The following is a 10,071-nucleotide window of genomic DNA, read 5'->3' as shown; positions in this document are numbered from 1 at the left end:
GGTGATTTCTTATGATGTGCAAAGTCCTTGTAATGAGATCCCAGTTGTTGATTCTTCAAAGTATTTCTGGTGCAGTTTGGGTTTTGTTCATGAACTCTCTGCCTATCCCTATGTCTTCAAGATTTCTACCTACTTTCTCTTCCAGTACATTTAGTGTTTCTGTTTTAATATTTAGATCTTTAATCCATTTTCACTTTAGTGCATGGTGATAGACATGGGTCTAGTTTTTGTCTTTGGCATGTGGAAAGCCAGTTTTTCCTGTGCCATTTATTAAAGAGGCTATCTTCTAGTGAACATGTTTGGCCCCTTTGTCAAAGACAAGGTGGCTGAGTGTATTTGTGGTTGTGGCTGCATCTTCTACTCTGTTCCACTGAGCCTCAGCAGACTGGGTAATTTATAAGCAATAGAAATAGAAATGTATTTCTCATAGGTCTAGAAGCTGGAAAATCTAGGATCAAGGTATTGGCAGGTTCAGTATCTGATAATATCCTTCTCTTTACTTCCAAGATGAGATCTCCTTACTACATCCTCTAAAGAAAACAAACTATGACCTTGTTACAAGATAGGGCGCTCTTGAACAAAGAATTGAACAGGATACCCAAAAGGAACCGCAAAGCCAAAGATGTATTCAGAATAAAAGTGCACTCCATAGGGTTAGAGTGGGTCTTCTCACTGACCCAAGGAGGCTTGGCGAAGGTTTTAAGGTTGGGGTGGGATTGAGGGGTTGGTCTGAGGTTTTTTTTACCCTGCCTATGAGCAGCTTAGTTGTGCCCTTCTGTTATGGCTTGTGTCTAGAGGCCCCCCTAAAGCCTCATGACAGAAAGAATCCAGGACAAGTAGGAATGTAAGATTAACTTAGAATAAAAAATAAAAATAGTGAATATAAATATGTTCAGTTTTTCTCCAAGGTGAACTCACTCAATCTGGTTATTCTGACCTGAAAAATATTGTGAATTATTAGAGTGCATCTGTCTTAGTTCCTTTGTGCTGATATAAAAAATACCACAGACTGGGTAATTTATAAGCAATAAGACAGGCGTGGTGGTACACACCTATAATCCCAGCACTCAAGAGGCTGAGGCAGGAAGATCATTGTGAGTTCAAGACCAGACTGGGCTAAAAAATGTGAGCTCAAGGCCAGCCTGAACTGCATAGTGAGACCTTGTCTCAAAAAGACAAAAAAAAATTTATAAGCAAGAGAGATGTATTTTTCATGGTTCTAGAAGTTGGAAAATCTAGGATCAAGGCATTGGCATGTTCAGTCACAGGTGGGGCTTCTCAGAGATTGTTGTATCTAGAGTGTGTGATTCTGGGATTAAGTGTCTGATGATGGAATCAAGGGTGTGTGATTACTAAATTAGTCCACTGTTTGGCATAGTTCTGGATGTGGATAATGGGAAGGCCCACCCTGGGTGTGACTGCTATCTGAAAGGGCAGGTATCCTGAGTAGACTAGAAAGTATAGAAAGAAGACTGTTGTGGCTTGCTGCTGCTGCTGCTGCTGCTGCTGCTGCTACTGCTGCTTGTCTTCTGCTACCTGTCTTCTGCTGCCTCCTGCCTGCTCTGTGATGCCTCTCTGTCATGCCACTCTGCCTTGGAGCCAGCTGATTATCGACTGAAACCTCTACAAACTGTGAGCCACAATAAACCTTTCCTCCTTTAACTTTGGCCATTGGCTATTTTGTCTCAGCAACAAGAAAAGTAACTAAGACCCACTCTCTCAGGAAGTGAAGTTTTTGTCCTTTTGTGGCCCTTAGGGGAACTGTCATGGCATCTGTCTTAGTTGCTTTCTAGTGACTGGAACACAATAACCACACCCACAATTGAAAGGAGCAGAGATTTACTTTGGCCCACGGTCACAGTGTGCAGTCAGCTGGCTACAGCAGAAACAGCATGCTGGAAGGGCCTGCTACAGAGGAAAGCTGCTCATGTAATGTTGGCCACAAAGTGGAGAGTGAGCGAGGATCCAGGCGGGAAAATGTGTACTTCCAGGTCCCACCTCAGTGACAGACTTCTAGCCAGGCCCCACCTTCTGCTGAACTCATTCATGGACTAATCCACTGATAAGTGTAGTGTCCCCATGATCCAGTCACCTTCCAACACATAGAGCTTTAGGGGGTTACCCTAAATCTAAATCACAAAAGTGTCCAAAGTCCATGCAGGGAAGAGAGTATCAAAACTGCAAAATCAGTGATGTGCTAATCAGGGTTGGGGTCAGCCAAGGGTTACTGAAAACCACTGGACAGGTGGTGAAAGACTTGTTGTGTACAAACTAGATTACCTGGCTGCTTTTTCTCATTGTATTTAGACCTAGATATCCTGTTCCTGGGCTAATGTTTAACTCCAAAGGTGTATCTAGCCCAGAAAGCCTTGGAAAGTTCTCCCTTTTTTCTTCAGCCATTGCTTTAGTTACCTCCACCTCCCCCTCACATGGCAGAAGGTGGGAGGGCAAAAGGCCTAACATTTTTATAGACACCTCTTTTATGAAGCTCCTTAATCCCATTCTCAAAGGATGAGCCCCATGACCTAATCATCTCCTATAAGCCCCTTGCCCCCTTTTTTTAGATATGCCCTACTAAATTGCTCAGGCTGGCCTTGAACTTGTGATCTTCCGGCCTCAACCTCCTGAGTAGCTGGGATTATCGGTGTGTATTGCCAATGCACCCAGCTAGGGCCCACTTCTTAGTACTATTTCTTTGAAGATTAAGTTTCAACATGGTTGTTGTTGCTTTGAGACAGGGTCTCATCATGTAGTTCAGGCTGTCCTTGAACTAACTATGTAGCCCAGGCTAGCCTTGAACTCACCCATGGCACTTCCTGCCTCATCTTCTTGAGTGCTGGGGTTACAGGCATGCACCACCACACCCAGCTGAAGATAAGTTTTGGGGGGCTATAAATATTCAAACTATAGCAGTACTCATAAGAGAACCCGGGGAAAAGTCATTGTAAAATCCACAGTGAAAATAAGAGTGATTTTTTAAAAAATTAGTATCTGATTTTTTTTAAAATATAGTATCTAAGATAACTCAGAGGATATCAGTTACCAGCACCAACCTAGAGGCAACTGCATCTTAAAGAGGTGCTCCTAGGCTCTGCAGCCTCTTTCTCTTGTCCTTGCTTTCCTCACTCTTAGGGCCCAGAGTCCTGTCTTCTCAACCTCTTCTTTCTTGCAGTTTAGCCCCTAATACTCCATAGAATGCACAACAACCTGTCTGGCACCTATCACAAGAACTATAAAGGGTTCAAGTGTGGAAGAGCCCCCATAGAGGGCTTCCAAGTTAAGTCCTGCAGTAACCTTGGAACTGGGGGAGACCCAGTCTTGCTGCCAGCCAGGACAGCCAGTAACTTGAAAGTGAGAGTGATAGGAGAAGAAAAGTTTCTATTAGCAACAAGCCAGTATATTGCAAGATGGGATGCCAATACCTGTGATCATCTTGCCTGGCAATACTGACACAACTTTTAATAGCATCTCTTGTCAGAATGTTATCTCAGTTTCAGGCAGATATAGTTATAGATAAAGATATATAGATATAGATATAGGTAGCAGGCCAGTATAGTTCATTAATCTTAAAAAATAGCCAGTTCTGGAATCTGGATTATGAGTGCCTTATCTCAGTCCAGAGATCACTGAGATGTGTCAGATCTGTGAATCTAAGAAAACATGATTGACCAGAGGCTTGTTTGAAGGTCTGTGCATCTGGTTTCTGTTACACCCAGTCTCTGCTGTATATTTTCCAAAAAAATTATCTTTTTATTATGACTTTTCCTGTAACCTAGGACTGGAGCATGCATAGAGAAAGTGCCAGTGCATTTTAACTGATTTTACATGTAGTCATTAAAATATGGATCAGGGCATACAGAGTTACCTATTCAATTGAAAAGAGGGGAGGGAAAAGGAGATCTTTTAACTTCTAATGGGACTTCAAGCTTTCAGCAAAATGGCCCTGTCCACCTATCCATTCCTCACCTATGTGTATTTCTCACACCCCTTGTGGCTCTGAAGTGCATACTTAAGGGGGGTGAAGCCAAAAGATAGAGGAAGTTAGACAGATAGGGTACAGGTCCTGAATAGTTAACCTGAAGTAAACTAAAAGTCAGGGCTTAAATAAGTTAGTATACCAGAGGGCCCTGATAATTAACTTAACAAACTGACTATCAGGGCCTTGTGGAATGCAAGAGACATACAAATGGGAGACTCCCCAGAGGAAGTGAAGTGTAAAGGAAGAAAGGCATACCAGCAGCTAGAGCCATCCCATCTGTTCTGTCACATCTGATCAGTTTCAAAGTGGATAAGTACAAAAATTGTCATGCCTGCCCCAGGCACGACCTTCTGAACTAATATGCCATTCTTAACAAGCAACAGGAAACCACTGAAAGGACCGTGCTGCCCTCAGCAAACAGAAGAAATGGCCATCAAGAAATTTAGGACTGGACATACGATCTCCTGGGTTCCAGAATGTCTAGCAGTATCTGCACACCTGTACTCACTGGCCTTGGAGAACTTTGACACCACACACACCATCCAGATTCCTTGTTTATAAACCCTATCCCAAACCCTATACACTTAACTTCTCCCCAGAACAACTGCTGATATCACTCCAATCTCAGCCTGCCTGTACCTGCACAGATTGTATTTGCAGTTTGGGTTTTTTTTTTTTTTTTTTTTTTTTTTTTTTTTTTTTTTTTTTTTTTTTTTTTTTTTTTTTTTTTTTGAGACAGGGTCTCACTATGCAGTTCAGGCTGGCCTTGAGCTCACTTTGTAGCCCAGGCTGGTCTCAAACTCGCCATGAGCCTCCTGCCTCAGCCTTGCGAGTGCTGGGATTATAGGTGTGCACCACCATGCCCTGCTATCTGTACAGTTTGAATTGCACATGTGGAATGCAAGCGACATTCTCCCAGCACCCAACCTGTTTGCCAGCAGAGACATTGTTCTCAGCAGGGACTCAGATCAGCACCAAGGCTGTCATCAGCAAACACAGGATATCACAAAAGAGATAAGATAGGAAAAAGAATCTTGCAGGTTCCCAGACATCTGGAGACACCTGAAAACTTACACCAGATGCTTCAAGGACTCTGCCCACTGAGGTGCAAGACAACCAGAGAACTTTGACTACAGGTATTTATAAACATCTTCTCGACTAATATCCCTTGCCCCCTTTCAGTCCCTATAAAATCCCTATAATGTCCCTTGCCCTCTTTCAATCCCACTTCTCTTTGTTCCCTACAGATGGGCTATTGCCCTCTATCCGCCTGCACACAGGAATTAAACCATGTGCCTTGTTGCTTTCACAAAAGCCTGTGAGGTAGTCTCTGCCTCATTTCATGTTCCCTACAGTACTTAGATGAAGTTAAACCTATCCCCCTCCACACAAGCCTGCCTCAGGGTATCTCCTCATGCATCATTAATAACAGAACTTTTATGTGACAATATATGTTATTTGCATATAGCCTACTCACTTCCTCCTATATAATTTAAATCATCTCTAAGTTACTTAAAATTCTAATACAGGACTAGGAATGTAGCATAGTGTTTGCATAGCATGTGTGAGACCCTGGGGTCAATTCCCAGAATTAAAGGGAAAAAATTCTTGATCTAATACAATTTAAACACTGCAGCCAGGCATGATGGCATATGCCTGTAATTCCAGCATTCTGGAGGCTGAGGCAGGAGGATCCATGAGTTTGAGGCCAGCCTGGATTACAAAGTGAGTTCAAGGCCAGCCTGAACTGCATAGCAAGACCCTGTCTCAAACAACAACAACAAAAAACACGCAGGTAGTTGTTACACTACATTGTTTAGGAAATAATGACCAAAAAAGTCTAGCTCTGCTCTAGGATTCTGGGGGCTGATTCCATCACACTCAGTTCCCTGGCAACTTATTTGTCTCCCTCTGGAGCTGTAAGATCTTTGTGAAAAGAGCCCAAGCATGGGAAGTGCCTGGGACGTGGCAACCAGCTGGTCCAGAGGAACCCAGGTGCCTGTTCCATCCCCCTACACTGCAAGATGGGCAGCAAGTGAGGGAAATGCATGAAACACTTCATTCTTTCTTTTCTACCCCCTCCTGTAGTTAACCGAACCTTGTATGACCATCCTTTGTCCTCCAGCCTCACTTCTACTTCCTTTCCAATTGTCTTTATCTTATATACCATCCTCCCTAAATTTCCACACCACAGGGTAAATCCATTCTAAGGGGAAACACTTTGCATACAGACTCCTAATTTATGATTGGTTCTGTTATATAACTATAGACTTTGCTCCTATGATCTAAAGTACAAAATCATTAGTTACAGTAGTTTGCCAATTTCTAAAATGTGCTTGCTGTTATCATTATTGCTAATTGTACTACTATAGCTAGGATGTCATATATGTTGTAATCAGTTGTTCTCCCAGCATTGGGAAGTATGGGGTAATAACCTCACCACAGCCCTACATGAAAAGACTGGGGACTGAGCCAAACAGAAACCAACATCCCATTCTCAATTAATTGGGAAGGTAGGATCTTGGGACAGATACAAACCAAGAATCTCTTGTCTTTTTTACTTTTCTCTTGTTGCTGAAACAAAATACCCAACACCCAAAATTAAGGAAGGAAAGATTTATTTAGCTCACAGTTTGTGGAGATTTCAGTCCATACTCGGCTGGCTCCATGGCAGATGGCACATGGCAAAGGGCAACAGTTCACAGCAGTGGAAGATAGCAAAAGCAGCAAGAGCAAAAGGTGGGGGAGGCCAAGCCTCTTTTCCTCCCCTGTATTGTAAGCAGGCTGCCCCCACCCAGGGGGCGTGTAGCACTCACATAATCTCCACGCCCTCCTCCTGCACAGGCTTAGGATGGATTCAAAGTGAGGACCCTGGACCCTGCTGAGTCACTTAGTTAACCTTCTGAACTTCTCAAATTGACACAGTGAACAACATCCCAGAGCAGGTAGAGCATGTCCTTTGCACCCCAGAATGCAGAACTGCTGAGTCACTTAGCCAAGCCTTAGACTCCTCAAGTTGACACCATGTATCAGCTGTAACAATTTCTTACACACAAGATATCCTTAAAAAACAGACTTTTCCTAGAGAGGCCTTGATATTAGTGATATAGCTACTACTACCAAAACTCACAAGCATCATTACAGAAAACAAAATGAGAACTTTCTGAAATGGAAAATGACAAGACAAAAAAGCAAATGTAATCTCAGACCTCCAGCCCACCCAGAACAAGTCCAGGAAATATCAACATAGAAGAAATTGGAAGTCACACATCTGAAATTTCTGAACTGATAGCAAGTAAAGTAACAACTTTAAGTAAAGAAACAACTCTATCAGGCTATAGAATAAATCAGATCAGAAATAATCTCTCAGGAAAAAAACAGAAATGACAACAATAATGAAAGAATTGCTCCGCATAGCTAAAGAAGAAATAATTTAAAAATGGAGGAGCATAGGAAAATGATGGAAACCTTGAATGGACAATATATGAAAGAATTACAATGCATGAAACAGATTCAAAGATATATCTTGGAAATTAAAAATTCCATTGAAAGCTAGAAAAATTGCTTGAATGAAACTGAAGATAGACTTTCAGACCTTTAAAACAGGACTTCAGGTAGTAATCATAAAAGGAAAGATTTCTTAAAAATAACAAGACACTAGGAAATAACAGTTCAACAGCTGGAAGATGATACCAAGAAAAACAACATTAGACTGATAGGTGTCAATGAAAAAGCAAGTTGACACAAATGACATAGAGTATTTGCAGAAGTAATAGCAGAAAATTAACCAAGCATGGGAAAAGATTCTGACGTACACTAAAGTGAGGCATATAGAACTCCAATTAACCATAACCAAAATAAACCTACACCCAGACACATAATAATCAACATCCCAGAAATTTAGCACAAGAACAATATTAAAAGCTGTTAGAGAAAAGAAACAGGTCACCTGTAAAGGAAAGCCCATGGCAGAATTCTCAACACAAACCATCAAGTAAAGAAGAGCTTGGAGTGAAGTATTTCAAGTCCTGAAAGAAAACAACTTCCAACCCAGATTGATACATTCTGAAAAACTATCTTTCAAAATTGATGGAGAGGGCCTGGGGATTTAGCTCAGTGGCACAGTGCCTGCCTGGCAAGCATAAAGTCGTGAGTTCAATTCCTGGTACCAGAAAAAAAACAAAAAACAAAACAAAACAAAAAAATTGATGGAGAAGGCTAGGGATATAGCTCAGTGGCACAGCGCCTGCCTGGCAAGTGCAAGGTCATGAGTTCAATTCCTGGTACCAAAAAAAAAAAGAAATTGATGGAGAAATAAGATACTTTCATGACAAAGAACAACTGAAGAAATTCATGACCAATGAACCAACCCTACAAAAAGTACTGAAAGATATTCTAGAAACACATAAAAATGACCACAATTCCAAGAACAATAACAGAAAGAAACCACCAAAAAAGCAAACAATTAAACACAGGGGAAAAGTAGAGAACCAACAGTAGGAAAATAACATGACAAAGATAAGCCAAAACGTATCAGTTATAATCATAAATGTAAATGCCCTCAATCCACCAATCAAAAGAAACAGACTGGCAGAGTGGATCAAGAAACAAAACCCGACAATACGCTGTATGCAAGAAACCCATTTAACTCAAAAGGAAATTCATAGACTAAAAATCAAAGGATAGAAACAATACTCCATGTGAGAGGAACCCAGAAAAAAGCAGGGGTATTTTGCAGACAATGTAAACTTTAGACCAAGAATGATCAAAAGTGATAAAGAAGGTCACTACACATTTATTAGGGGAGAACTTCAAGAGGAAGAGATAACAGTCATAAATATATACACACTAAATATGGGAGCACCCAAATATATAAGACAAATATTAATAGACAGGAAAAATCAAATAAACAAAAACACAATTGTAAAGGGGACTTTAACACACCAGTCACAAAGACATAGATCAACTAGACAAAAAATCAGCAAAGAAGTAACAGAACTGATCTAAACTTGTGAATAAATGAACTTAGTAGATCTTTACAGAGTGTTCCACCCAACAACATCAGAATACACATTCTTCTCAGCTGCACATAGGATATTCTCTAAAATAGACCATATACTGGCCTATAGAACATGCTTAAGTAATGCAAAAGAATTGAAATTATCTCATTCATATTATCTGATCATAAGACAATGAAATTGGAAATTATTGACAAAAGAAACTGCAAAAACTCCATAAACACAGAGAAATTAAATAACACCCTTCTGAACAAACAATGAATAACAGAAGAAATTAAACAATATCTACAGTCAAACAAAAATGCAAATACAACTTACTGGAACCTGTCCAATGCAATGAAAGCAGTCCTCAGAGGAAAATTTATAGCAGTGAAGTCTCACACCAGGAAAACAGAATGAGCACCAATAAATAAACTAGTGTTGAGCCTCAAGCTTCTAGAAAAAGAAGAGCAAGTCAAACCCAAAGGCCAAAAAAGGGAGGAAATTATAAAGATCAGAGTAGAAATTAACGTAATTGAGACTAAGAAAACAATGCAAAGAATTAATGAATTGAAAAGTTGGTTTTTTGAAAGAATAAATAAAATTGATGAACCCCTAGTGAACTTTATCAAAAACAGAAAAAAAAAAAAACCTCAAATTCATGCCATAAGGAATGAAAAGGGTGAAATCACTACAGATACTTTTGAAATTGAGAAGATCATCAATATCTACTTCAAAAATCTTTACTCTCATAAGATGGCAAACAGAGAAGAAATGGACAGATTCCTAGAAACATATGAATTACCAAAGCTAAATCAAGAAGATAGAAAAATTTTGAGTAGCATAATATCAGTTAATGAAATTGAAAACATAACTAAAAACTTATAGCAAAGAAAAGCCCAGGTCCTGATGGATTCACAGCTGAATTCTACAAGAAACTTGGAGAATATTTAACACCTCAAACTCTTAAATGAAATAGAAAGGAAAGCAATTCTACCTAACTCATTCTTGGAGGCAAGTATTACCCTGATACCAAAATCAGAGAAGGACCCAGCTAAAGAAGAGAACTATAGGCCAATTTCCCTAAAGAACATA

The sequence above is a fragment of the Chinchilla lanigera genome, unplaced genomic scaffold (genome assembly GCF_000276665.1).
Source record: "Chinchilla lanigera isolate Chin_1 unplaced genomic scaffold, ChiLan1.0 scaffold00131, whole genome shotgun sequence".
In the NCBI taxonomy this organism is placed as follows: domain Eukaryota; kingdom Metazoa; phylum Chordata; class Mammalia; order Rodentia; family Chinchillidae; genus Chinchilla; species Chinchilla lanigera.
This window is presented reverse-complemented; position numbering follows the sequence as displayed.